The 13,315-nt window shown below is 39.7% G+C and overlaps 1 non-coding gene across 1 annotated transcript; it reads right to left on the minus strand.

Moving 5' to 3' along the window:
- Window positions 1-242: 242 nt before the first annotated feature.
- On the minus strand, window positions 243-353 carry LOC137727177 (small nucleolar RNA R71). The gene has a single exon (XR_011067747.1). It is a non-coding gene; the product is annotated as a small nucleolar RNA R71 (small nucleolar RNA).
- Between the last annotated feature and the right edge of the window lie 12,962 nt (window positions 354-13,315).

Genomic DNA, 13,315 nt, shown 5'->3' on the forward strand with positions numbered 1-13,315 from the left:
TTTCCTTCTTTTTATGGCTTACCTAATGAAGATCCTTTAGCTCATATTAAAGAATTTTACAATGTTGTGAGTGGTTTACCTTTACAGGGAGTAAGTGAAGCAAATCTGAGGATGAGAGTGTTCCCTTACACCTTGAAAGATAGGGCCAAGGGTTGGTTAATGACTCTAGTACCTGGTTCACTCACCACATGGGATGCCGTGGCTAAGAAGTTTTTGGAAAAGTTCTTTTCCACTCAAAAGACAGCCACATTAAGGGGACAAATCTTCAACTTCAAACAAGATGATGGAGAACCTTTCAATGAGTGTTGGGAGCGCTTTAAAGGCCTTTTGTTGCAATGTCCACACCATGGGTTACCTCTTCACTTACAAATGCAAATTTTCTACGATGGACTAACCCAAACATGTCAATCAACTGTTGATAATGCAGCAGGTGGAGCTTTGAAGAAAAAGAATGCTCAAGAGTCATATAACATTTATGAGATGTTGGGATCTAATACTCAACACAAAGATGTAAGGGGTAAGAGAGTTGGAGTATATGAAACAAGCTCTAATCATGATCTTTCTTTGCAGGTAGCTAACCTAGAAAAGAAGCTTGAATCCGTGCTCAACATGGTGCCAAAAGCAAGTGAAGTGTGTGCCATTTGCAACATACCAAGCCACCTTACTCATCAATGTCCATCTAGGGAGGCTTACCCCGAGTATGTCCAAGAGCAAGTGAACCTCATGAATTCTTACAATCAAAGGCCAAGGAATGATGTGTATTCCAATACATATAGCCCAAGTTGGAGAGATCATCCCAATCTTTCGTGGAAGAACAACAATCAATTCCAAAACTTCCAACCAAAACCTACTCTTGAGGATACGGTTAAATTGTTAGCCCAAAATACCTTGCAATTCCAACAAACCACCAATAGCACTCTCCAACAACATTCGGCGGCTCTAACCAAAATGGAGACACAATTGGGGTAGATTGCAGATGCCTTGAGCCAAAGAGAGGTTGGAAAGTTTCCAAGCCAACCTGTGATACTCCAAAGGAACCAAGAGCAAGCCAAAGCAATCACTACACTTAAAAGTGGTAAGGTTATCAATAATAGAGTTGGCAATGAAGTTACTAATGAATCTGATCATGTGAATGCAGGGGTTACTCAAGGAGAAAATGAGAAACCAAATGAGGAACCAAGCCATGCTACTCCCTCGTTTGAAGCACCAAATCTTCACAAGGCCGAGAAACCTTACACTCCACCAATACCATTCCCTGGAAGACTTGCCAAGAGCAAGCAGGATAAGTCATTTAAAGAGATTTTTGATATTCTAAGTAAGGTGAATGTTAACTTACCTTTGCTTGATGTCATTAGGAACATGCCAGCTTATGGGAAGTTCTTCAAAGAGTTAAACAACTACAAAAGGAAGTATGGACCACATGAGAAGGTAGTGGTGTTCGAGAATGTAAGTGCCGTGTTGCAAAGAAAACTTCCACCAAAGCTCAAGGATCCAGGAAGTTTTTCTATCAACATCACCATAGGAGACAAGAAGGTAGAGAAGGCGATGCTTGACTTAGGTGCTAGCATCAACTTAATGCCTTATTCCGTATACCTTTAACTAGGTTTGGGGGAATTGAAAGCCACCACCATCTCATTACAACTTGCGGACAGATCCGTGAAATATCCAAGAGGTATAGTAGAGGATATTCTAGTTCAAATTGATAAACTAATCTTGCCTGCGGATTTTGTAGTGTTGGACATGGAAGAAGCTCCTATACATGACCGAGAATTGCCTATTTTGCTTGGGAGACCGTTTATGGCCACGGCCAAGACCATCATTGATGTGCAAAATGGACTCCTCACTATGACAGTGCTAGGAGAGACCGTTCAATTCAAAGTGTTTGAGTCTCTTTCACATCCTTCTTCATCTCTTGATTGTTATGCCATTGATGTGCTTGATTCGCTTGTTTTCTCTAAGTTCTTGCAGGCACAATCTAATGAACCATTACAAACTGTTTTGAGTCAATCTCAAGATGAGTTTGATGAAGAAGATGCACTCATGGAAGAGGTAGCTGCCTTGGAAGCATTGGCACCGTATCCTTTGAATATTTTACCTCTTTTAGAGCCTTTAGAACCATCGAGGTCACATTTAACCCCTTCCACTGTTAAGGCACCAAAACTTGAACTTAAACCACTTCCACCACATCTAAAGTATGCATATCTAGCTGAATTTGAAACTCTTCCAGTTATCATAACTTCTGACCTCACCCCAAATGAAGAAGATAAACTAATTAGGGTGTTAAAAGAGTTCAAATCAGTTATTGGTTGGTCTATTGCAGATATCAAGGGAATAAGCCCTACCATGTGCATGCATAGGATTCTTTTGGAAGAAGGAGCAAAGTCAACCCGTGAACCACAAAGGAGGCTCAATCCACACATGAAGGAAGTTGTGAGGAATGAAGTGTTGAAGTTGTTAGATGTGGGGATCATATATCCCATTTCTGATAGCAAATGGGTGAGTGCTATTCAGGTGGTACCTAAGAAGGTGGGAATCACGGTGATGAAGAATGAAAACAAAGAGCTTGTGCCCACAAAACCGACGGCTAGTTGGCGTGTTTGCACCGATTACAGGAAGTTGAATTCTAGCACTAGAAAAGATTACTTTCCTATGCCTTTCATAGATCAAATGCTTGAGAGATTGGCAGGTTACTCACACTATTGTTTTCTTGATGGTTACTCAGGTTACAATCAAATTGCAATTGCTCCGGAGGATCAAGAGAAAACTACCTTTACTTGCCCGTTTGGCACATTTGCATATAGAAGAATGCCTTTTGGACTTTGCAATGCTCCAGCAACATTCCAAAGATGCATGTTGGCAATCTTTTCTGACATGGTAGAAAGATTCATTGAGGTATTTATGGATGACTTTTCAGTGTTTGGTTCCTCTTTTGATGAATGTCTTAACCATCTCTCGTTAGTACTTCAAAGATGTCAGGAAACAAATTTGGTTCTCAATTGGGAAAAGTGCCAATTTATGGTGAAACAAGGAATTGTGTTGGGGCATGTAATCTCTAGCCAAGGAATGGAGGTGGACAAAGCCAAAATTGACATCATCACCAATATGGCAGCTCCCACAACTGTGAAGGGAGTAAGAAGTTTTTTGGGACATGCGGGTTTTTATCGTCGTTTCATTAAGAACTTTTCAATGATCACTCGTCCATTATGCAATCTGTTAGCTAAAGATGTTGTATTTCATTTTGATAAAGCTTGTATGGATGCATTCAATACTTTGAAACATGAATTAACCTCGGCCCCTATTATTATGGCACCAGATTGGTCTTTACCTTTTGAACTAATGTGTGATGCCTCTGACTATGCTATTGGTGCAGTTTTAGGGTAAAGGGTGAACAAGCTCCCACACGTGATCTACTATGCAAGCCGGACTCTAAATGATGCTCAACTTAACTATTCCACAACTGAAAAGGAGTTGCTTGCTATTGTTTTTGCCTTAGAGAAGTTTCGGTCATATCTTGTTGGATCTAAAGTTATTGTGTTTTCTGATCATGCAGCCCTTAGGTACTTGATGACAAAAAAGGATGCTAAGCCACGCTTAATTAGATGGATACTCTTACTACAAGAGTTTGACTTGGAAATTCGAGATAAGAAGGGAAGTGATAATGTTGTGGCTGACCATTTGTCACGGCTCAATGAAAACCATGGAGTTGGACAACCTTTGCCTCTAAATGAATCATTTCCAGATGAACAACTCCTTGTTATTCAAGAAAAAGAACCATGGTATGCTGATTTTGTTAATTATCTTGTTTGTGGTATAATTAGAAATGACCTTTCTTTTTAGGAAAGAAAGAAGTTCCTTGCCATGGTAAAGCACTACGTTTGGGACGAACCATATTTGTTTAAATATTGCCCTGACCAAATCATTAGGAGGTGTGTCCCAGAGAGTGAGCAACAAAGCATTCTAATGTTCAGCCATACATTGGCATGTGGAGGACATTTTGGTGCCAAAAAGACATCTCTAAAGGTTTTACAATCTGGTTTCTTTTGGCCTACTTTATTCAAAGATGCTTTTGATTTTTGTTCTAAGTGTGATAGGTGCCAGAAAATGGGGAACATTAGCTGAAGAAATGAGATGCCATTGAACAACATTTTGGTGGTGGAGCTCTTTGATGTTTGGGGAATCGATTTCATGGGACCATTTCCATCCTCTTTTGGTTACTTATACATATTAGTGGCAGTAGATTATGTATCCAAATGGGTTGAAGCCATTGCTACAATAACTAATGATCATAAGGTTGTTTTGAATTTTCTTAAAGATGTGATTTTTTGTAGGTTTGGAACCCCAAGAGCTATTATTAGTGATGGTGGCAGCCATTTCTGCAACAAACCCTTTGAATCCTTGATGAAGAAGTACAACATCAACCACAAAGTGGCAACCCCGTACCATCCTCAAACCTCAGGACAAGTGGAGATTAGCAATAGGGAGATCAATAACATTTTGATGAAGACCGTAAGCCCTACAAGGAAGGATTGGTCACTGAGGTTGAATGATGCACTATGGGCATATAGAACAGCATATAAAACCACCATTGGCATGAGTCCTTATCGCCTTGTGTTTGGGAAAGCTTGTCATTTGCCAATGGAGCTTGAACACCGTGCATATTGGGCCATCAAGAAGTTCAACTTTGATTACAAGGATGCTGGAATAGCAAGGAAGCTCCAACTTAATGAGTTGGAAGAACTCAGAAATGAAGCATATGAGAATGCCAAAATCTACAAGGAACGGACTAAGCTCTATCATGACAAGGCCATCCTACGGAAGGAGTTTCACCAAGGTATGAAAGTACTGTTGTATGACTCACGTTTGAGACTTTTTCCAGGTAAATTGAAGTCTAGGTGGGTGGGACCATTTAAGGTGCTGCAAACATTTCCCCACGGAGCTGTGGAGATAGAGAACATGAAGAATGGCACCTCTTTTAAAGTCAATGGGCAGCGATTGAAACCATATTTGGAGAAAGTGGAGGAAGAGCAAGTTTATCAAGTTGTAGATTTTCTTGAGTTTACAACACCGTGAACAAGCTACCATGTCTTGCCTAGACATTAAATAAAGCGCTTACTAGGAGGCAACCTAGTGTGGTTTGTGTTCTTTCCTCATTTTGTGTTTATGTTGTCACCATTCCATATTCTTTGCCTACTTGCCTTGTGTTAGTTGTGGTTAAGTGTGTTTTTGCTTACACGAATGTATATGAGGGCTATGTTTGTAGACAAACTATTGGGTTGCTTTGAAAAAGGGTTTTATGACACGGGACATGTCATAACTTTCGAGGGGGTGTTTATTTGTAAGTTCATGTCGGAGCACAAAGGTAAGCCGCCTCCCCGAATTTCAATTTTCTTTTATACTAATATGTTGTTAATGATTCAGGCATCCACTCTAGAATTTAAACCATTACCGGATCATTTCAAGTATCACCCTCCATTCAAAGATCAATTCCATGCCGTTTGATTTGATTAAAAAAAAAACAAAAAAAAAAAAAGAATAAAAATAAACATGGAGAAAGATGGAGCTTCACAAAGGTTGTTTACGTGAAGCCCCACTATGAGGCGTCGGAGCGGAAGGCATAGAAGCGGGAGGCATAGAAGCGGGAGGCATCGGAGCGGAAGCCATCGGAGCTAGAGCATTCCAGGCCTCAATACTTGGCCAAGCGCTGGATGACCCAGGAAAAAGGTGCCTCTGGAGATAAGCCGCAAGCCTTTGACAGTCATTGTGAATTCGACCCTCAGATTCTTGCAGCTCATCAAGCTTCCTCTTCATGCCCGACGAATAGTTATTTGCAAGCACATGCAAACTTCTATTCTCGTACTTAAGCTGCTGGATCTCTTGTTTAAGACTTTCCACCTCTGCCATCAATGATTCCACCTGACAGGAGCGGGCAAGCAGGCGTTGGCCCATGTTGGACACGGAACTCGCACACTGAACACTAAGTGCGAGGGACTCTTGAACGGCCAACTCATCGGACCGTCCTGACAGCAGCCTACTATCTTTTGGAGTGAGGAGGTTCCTAGCTACTATTGTAGCTGTTGTGGCGTCCTGCATCACGGAGTCTTCACCTGTAAGAAGACCGTTAGAAGATAAGAAAGAAGGGCGCCATACGTTACCTTGACGCGGCGCGCCCGTATCACTGCTAAGGCTCAATTCCAAGCTAAGGTTCGATGGGTTTGCCATTTTTCAAAAGTGTTCAAAGAGAAGGGATGGAGTTAAATTTCAAAGGGCCGGAGTCAATTTTCAAGAATGGGAAATCTTCAGTGTGTGTTTGTTGGCGGTGATCGATACCTTTATAAAAAGCCAAGGCGACGCGTCCACCGATTCAAAAAGCCGGAATTTCCGGCGTAATTTTGGCGACGTTTTCTCGGCTTTTCAGAAGACGTGTTCAACTTTGTCAAAAGATTTCTTCTTTTCAGAAAACACGTGGAGGCCATCATCACAACTACACATCTTTAGCCGACAGGCGCAAAGTCCGGCGACGCTTTCTCTGCTTTTCAGAAGACGCGTGCAGCTTTGTCAAAAGGAGCCGCATCTGCACTACCACGTGTCATTCAGAAAGCGAAGGGGCGTCGTTCAGAAATCGAAGGGGCGCCTGCTCAAAAATCGAAGAGGCGCCAATATTTCAAAAAGCCGGATTTGCGGGATCAAAACGTCTATCGACAAGGGTAAAAGAATGGTACCACCACTTGTTATTATCTCTATATATGTCGACCTTCATCTTTTATGGCAAGGAAAACCTGAAGAAAATGCCCAACTCTCCCTCACCTCTGAGGGCGCACTCCCAGCAAAGTCTTTCGAAATACTCAATTCTTTCTTCTTCCCCAAAGATGATACCGGATGCCTGGAGTACAGATGACCCAGGAGGAAACGGCGGATTGAAGTGTGCTGATTCATTCACCGCTTCTTCAAAAGCAAAGGTATCTCATATCATCAAGGTCAAAAGCAAAAGTATCTCATATCATGCTCTTTCCCTGTCTTTTTCTTTGTCCTTGTTCTTACTCGCATGGCAAAGTGAAAGAAGCAATCAGCCAGCACTTAGAGTCAGTCTTCTGTTATGGAGCCAACTGCCTGGAATCTATTCCTGATTGCTTACCTAGCATTGCTCTCGAGTAGTCATCTTCAACGGTTGATACACTTCCAGAGAAGGGACCACTCCTGCAAAGATTGAACAAAGAAACAGATAAAAGGGGTAAGCTCAGACCTTCCGGGAAGACCAAAAGAATCCTGCTGCCCAGTTCAAGATTATGTAGCACAAAGGAAAATCAACGATGGGCGGAAACCAGTTCAAGAGAAAGCCTGTGGAATCACCAAGATCAATGCCTCAATGCAATCACCAAGGAGAAGAGGGAATTTACACTCCATAACCAGATTTGCGTCCCTAAACTCTTCTCTTTGTTAATTACATTTTGCCATGTTTAGTATGTTTAAGTGCTTTTTGTGTGTTTACTTATGTTTTGTGTGAATCTATGCTTAAAACATTGAGGACAATGTTTGATTTAAGTGTGGGGGGGGTAACTAATGTTGTTAATGCAAATTCGTGGGATTTTATCACCCATAACTTCAAATGTTGTTCCTTGCTGTTTTAAGGTGTTTTTAAATTGTTTTAGAGTGTTTTAGTGTGTTTTGTTTTATAACTCCGAAAATCACATAAAAATTTGAAAAAAATGTTTTGAAAAGCCTAAAAAGAGTGTTTTGAGTCATTTTTGTGTGTTTGTGTCTTAGGGTACCTTCCAACACAATGATAAGGATTTGGTTTGTAATTGCATGACGGTTAAAAAGAGTTATAAACATGGATGAAAGTTTGATTTACTCTTGGTATATGCTTGGTTATGGTTATAATGTATGACTTCACATGCAATCATAAAAGAAAAATTCGTTTTTGTAACATGCTTGAAGGAAGGAACTCAAACAAACGCTACAACCTTGTGAGACTTGAGCCTAAACATTCTTTGGAGAGTTATTTTCTGTGATTCTTTGTTTTCTAAAGTTGCTGCATGATCTCATTATTCCTTGCTTGGTTGCTACTTAGAATGCAATTGTATCATGCTAGAACTAAATGCTAGAACTTATATCCATTTCATTCAAAGCATTGAATTGCATAACATATATCAAGATAAAGTTGTGTAGTTGCCACCATAGCCAAATAGCCTTACTTCCCATATTTCGTATTTGTTGTAAGTTTTAACCCCTTTGAGCCTTGTTTAGCCTATGTTCTATGTTAACCCATGTTATCCTTACCTAGCCTAGAATAGGACCATCCATGCCTTTGTTCTTAAAGCATAGTAAGCATGACGGAAAATGAGTTCCTTTTTGATTAATATGTTGCAGAAAATAAGTGTGGGGAAAGGATTATTGATGAGAGTTGTTGTGCCATAGGCACGGCTAAAAAAAAAAAAAAAAAAAAAAAAATTGAAAAAAAAAATGAAAAAGAAAAGAAAAATAAGAGTTGTTTGAATTTCCCCTATTAGTCTAAAAGTTGTTTTCCGCGCTCTAAAGGGAATTCTAAGTGCCTAATTCAATACTTTGCTCACTATTGCTTTAAGAATGTTTGTTTATCCTTCACCTTTCATTGTTAACCAATACCCTAGCCCCGTTACACCCCTTTGACTTCTATCTTGATCGTTATGTGTTCAATAATGTGGAGTTTGGATTTGATATGAGCTTATGGAATCACTGGTTCTCATTCTAAGTAGTAGCATTCCATTCATGAGATCATATTCATGTCATTATTGTAAATCCAGAAAATGCTTTCTTTGTTATAACATATGTGAGATACTAGTCTTTCATGTTTACATCAATCTCTCACATATAACTAGTGTAGGGTGTGTAGTCAGAAAATCTGTGTGAAAATAGAGTGCATTCTAGTAAGGAATTAAGTAAATTCTCTAAAGCATGTTACTACATTTGAAATGTGTTTTAATTGCTTAAATGTGAACTAGTATGTGGTGACTATGATTAAGAATGTACTTAAGTGTAAAGATGGCTAAAATCTGTGAGAATAATGATTTTTAACTTGTCATGTGCATTGGAAATCCCTAAGACGGTTGTTGGAAGGTTTAGGTTGTGTTTTACTTGTTTAGTGTCGTTTTGTTTATTTGTTATTATTTTGTTTTGCTCGAGGACTAGCAAAAGCTAAGTATGGGGGAATTTGATAGGAGCATATTTAGGCGACTTACTTAGCTTGTTTTCGTGCATCTATGTTGTTAATTCATAGTTGTTTTAGTAGTTTAAGCCATTTTCGTGTGTTTTTAGGTTCATATGGCTAAGGAAGCAAAAAGATGCATTTTGGAGCAAAATTGGGCTTGGAATGGATAGCATATGCTTGGAGCCAAAGTGTTGGACGAATTTGAAAGCCTTGTATGCACTTTGGACATAAAACAAAGGGCCTAGCCCAATCAAACAATCATTTGAGCCATGCAAAACCTCTAGCCCAATCAACAACCCTTAGCCACATGCATTTCCACCTTCCTACTTCATCATTTCATCATTGCACCACCATTCACACACACATGCACTTACTCTTTCATCATTGCACCACCATTCACACACACATGCACTTACTCTTTCATCATTGCATCACAAATTCAACACATGCATTCACACACCAACAACCTAGCTCTTTTTACATCATTATTTCATCCACATGCACTCTCAATCATAACAACCACATTCACTCTTAAACAATCACCCACATATTCTCCCATTCCCCCTATAAAAACCCATGCATTCATACACAAAAATCACATCTCATTTTCATACACAAGACACCACAAACACATCCAATCTTCCCCTTTGCCACAAGCTCCCATTCCATTTCTACACAATCTCTTCTCGGCTTCATTCCATTCCATACACTCTCCCATTTGCAGAAACCATTCAACCTTAGCCGCTCCACCTTCATTTACAACACACTTGGAGCACCAACACCGAAGGCAACTCTTAAGGGATTTCAACATCAGTTTTGCTTCAAGGGTTCTTTCTTCTTAATCCTATGTTCACTCATGTTATATATTTTTATGTCAAACCTTTTGTAAACATGAAGTGTAACTAATCTCTCTCTAGGGATTCGATGTAGCCTTGCAAGATTGCCATGTAGTTAATTCAGAATTCTCATTTAATTTATCTATTTCTTGTTTCATTCTCCGATTTAATTGTGACTTAGTGTGTTGATTTTAATGCTTGATCATCATTTGAATTAACCACAGGTTGTTTAGCCAAGACTAAAGCACACATCATGCATAATCTTGGTGGATATGTGAATGAATGAAGGGAATGTTTTGCAGACATCCTGCTGAGTGTTCCCTTTGGTTTTGTGAAAGTTTCTTGTGCACTACATATTCTTGATTAGGAACCAAAGTTGCACATCACAATTAGGCTCATGATTAGAGACATTTGATCAAATCCACACATCATATGGTTGATCATATCTAAGTGAAACAAACTCAAGAAATAGGTAGATGACTGAGTATAAACTGATTTAACAAACATGGCCTTGGGTTAGCAATGGTAAAATCGAATCCCTAGCTTCATCTCCATTGGTACTATCTCATTTTATTAGTTGTTGATTCATTTATTTGTGTTTACTTCATTTCCTTATGCTTTCAAGTTACAACAACAAATCTGCCTACATTGATTAGTTTTATTTCTCTAGTAAAAAGTTCTTGCAAAACAAGTGATTATATAGGTCCAATTAGTCCCTGTGGATTCGACACCCTTACTTGTGCCATTATACTAAACATATTCTAGCACGAAGAAGGAAAACCTCAATTAAAAGTCTAAGTAAACATTCCTTTACTTGATGCTATTAAGCAAGTGCCCAGGTATGCAAAGTTTTTAAAAGAGTTATGCACAACCAGGAAAAGAATTTCAAACAAAGAAGTTGTGAAAGTAAGTGAAAATGTATCCGCAGTTTTGCAACGAAAGTTACCTCCAAATTGTAAGGATCCAGGGAGCTTTACTATCCCATGCATAATTGGAAACACTAGATTTGAACAATGCATGTTAGATTTAGGTGCTTCTATTAATGTCATGCCATATTCCATTTATGCATCTATGAACCTTGGTGAGTTAAAACAAGATGGCGTTATAATTCAATTGGCCGATCGTTCTAATGCTTATCCCAAGGGAGTCCTTGAGGATGTTTTAGTGCAGGTCAATCATCTTATCTTTCCTGCAGATTTTTATGTATTAGAAATGGAGGATTCGAGCCATGCTCCATCATTGCCAATCTTGCTAGGCTGTCTATTCATGAAAACAGCAAGAACAAAGATAGGCGTGTTTACGGGAACATTAACCATGGAGTTTGATGGGGACATTATTAATTTTAATCTTTCTGAAACCATTAAATATCCAATAGAGGACCATTCTTGTTTTGCTATTGACATTGTTGATTCTTTGGCACAGGTAAATTTGGATCAAATGAACGAAGATGCACTGGAGGTAGCCTTAGTGCACGACATAGGAGCAAGAATTGAGGGTGGGGGAATTCTTGCAACCCACGGCATGCAATCTGACCATATTGCCGTGCCCCCTTGTGGTGAAGTGATTGAAATGGTCGCTGCCCTCGAGTCATTACCCTCACAATCAGGTAAGTCTCCACTCTCAATTTTAGATTCGGTTTTGACTAACAAGTTACTTCCATCAATTGTGCAGCCACCTACACTTGAGTTAAAGCCATTACCTAGTCACTTGAAGTATGTTTTCTTGGGAGAAGATCAGACACTACCTGTCATCATATCTAACTTACTCACGGCCCAAGAAGAAAACAAGTTGATAAGGCTGTTAAAGGAGCACAAATCTGCCATTGGATGGACATTGGCAGATATCAAAGGCATTAGTCCCACCACGTGCATGCATCGCATCCTTTTGGAGGAGGGAGCCAAGCCATCTCGTGAAGCTCAACGTCGCCTTAATCCACCCATGTTGGAAGTAGTGAAAAAGGAGGTTATAAAATTGCTTGATGGTGGTGTTATATATCCTATTTCTGATAGTCGTTGGGTGTCACCCGTGCAGGTTGGTCCAAAGAAGTCTGGAGTCACGATGGTGAAGAATGAAAAACAAGAGCTTGTACCCACTCGTGTTGTGACCGGTTGGTGTGTTTGTATTGATTACAGGAAGTTAAATGCCATGACAAGGAAGGATCACTTTCCATTGCCATTCCTCGACCAAATGTTAGAAAGGTTAGCCGGTTATAAATTTTATTGCTTTCTTGATGGATATTCCGGATATAACCAAATTATGATAGCTCCGGAGGACCAAGAGAAGACAACCTTCACGTGCCTCTTTGGCACCTTTGCATATAGGCGCATGCCATTTGGTTTGTGCAATGCCCCTGCGACATTTCAACGATGCATGGTGAGTATATTTTCTGATTATGTGGAGAAGATTATTGAGATATTCATGGATGACTTTAGCGTGTTTGGTAATTCATTCGATCATTGCTTGAATAATCTGACCTTAATTTTGAAACGTTGTGTTGAAACGAATCTTGTGCTTAATTGGGAAAAATGTCACTTTATGGTTAAGCAAGGTATTGTTCTAGGACATATTATTTCTGAAAAAGGCATTGAAGTGGATAAATCTAAGGTATACCTTGTTCATCACTTACCCTCTCCAACTTCGGTTAGAGAGGTTCGTTCGTTTCTTGGTCACGCAGGTTTTTATAGGCGTTTCATAAAGGACTTCTCCAAGATTGCACAGCCACTATGCCGATTGCTTCAAAAAAAAGGTGGCTTTTGAGTTTGATGATGCATGCTCCACGGCATTCAAACATTTAAAGGAGGCTCTCACTTCGGCTCCCATTATTACACCTCCAGATTGGAGCCTTCCATTCGAGTTGATGTGCGATGCTTCGGACTATGCGATTGGTGCTGTTTTGGGGCAGCAAAAGAACAAACAACCTCATGTTATTTATTATGCATCTAGGACACTAAATGATGCTCAATTAAATTACTCAACCACTGAAAAAGAATTACTTGCTGTGGTATTTGCATTAGATAAGTTCCGATCATACTTACTTGGTACTAAAGTTATTATTTTTACTGATCATGCAGCTCTCAAGTATTTGCTAACGCAAAAGGAGGCCAAACCTAGACTAATTCGATGGATGTTGCTTCTACAAGAGTTTGACATTGAGATTCGGGATAAGAAGGGCGTGGAGAATGTGGTGGCTGAACACCTAAGTCGAATGGTGCATGAGGAAGCATTGCCAATTTCTGAAACCTTCCCCGATGAACAATTAATGTCTATCCAGGTAAGTGAGCCTTGGTATGCAGAT

The sequence above is a fragment of the Pyrus communis genome, chromosome 2, assembly GCF_963583255.1.
Source record: "Pyrus communis chromosome 2, drPyrComm1.1, whole genome shotgun sequence".
NCBI classification, from domain to species: Eukaryota; Viridiplantae; Streptophyta; class Magnoliopsida; order Rosales; family Rosaceae; genus Pyrus; species Pyrus communis.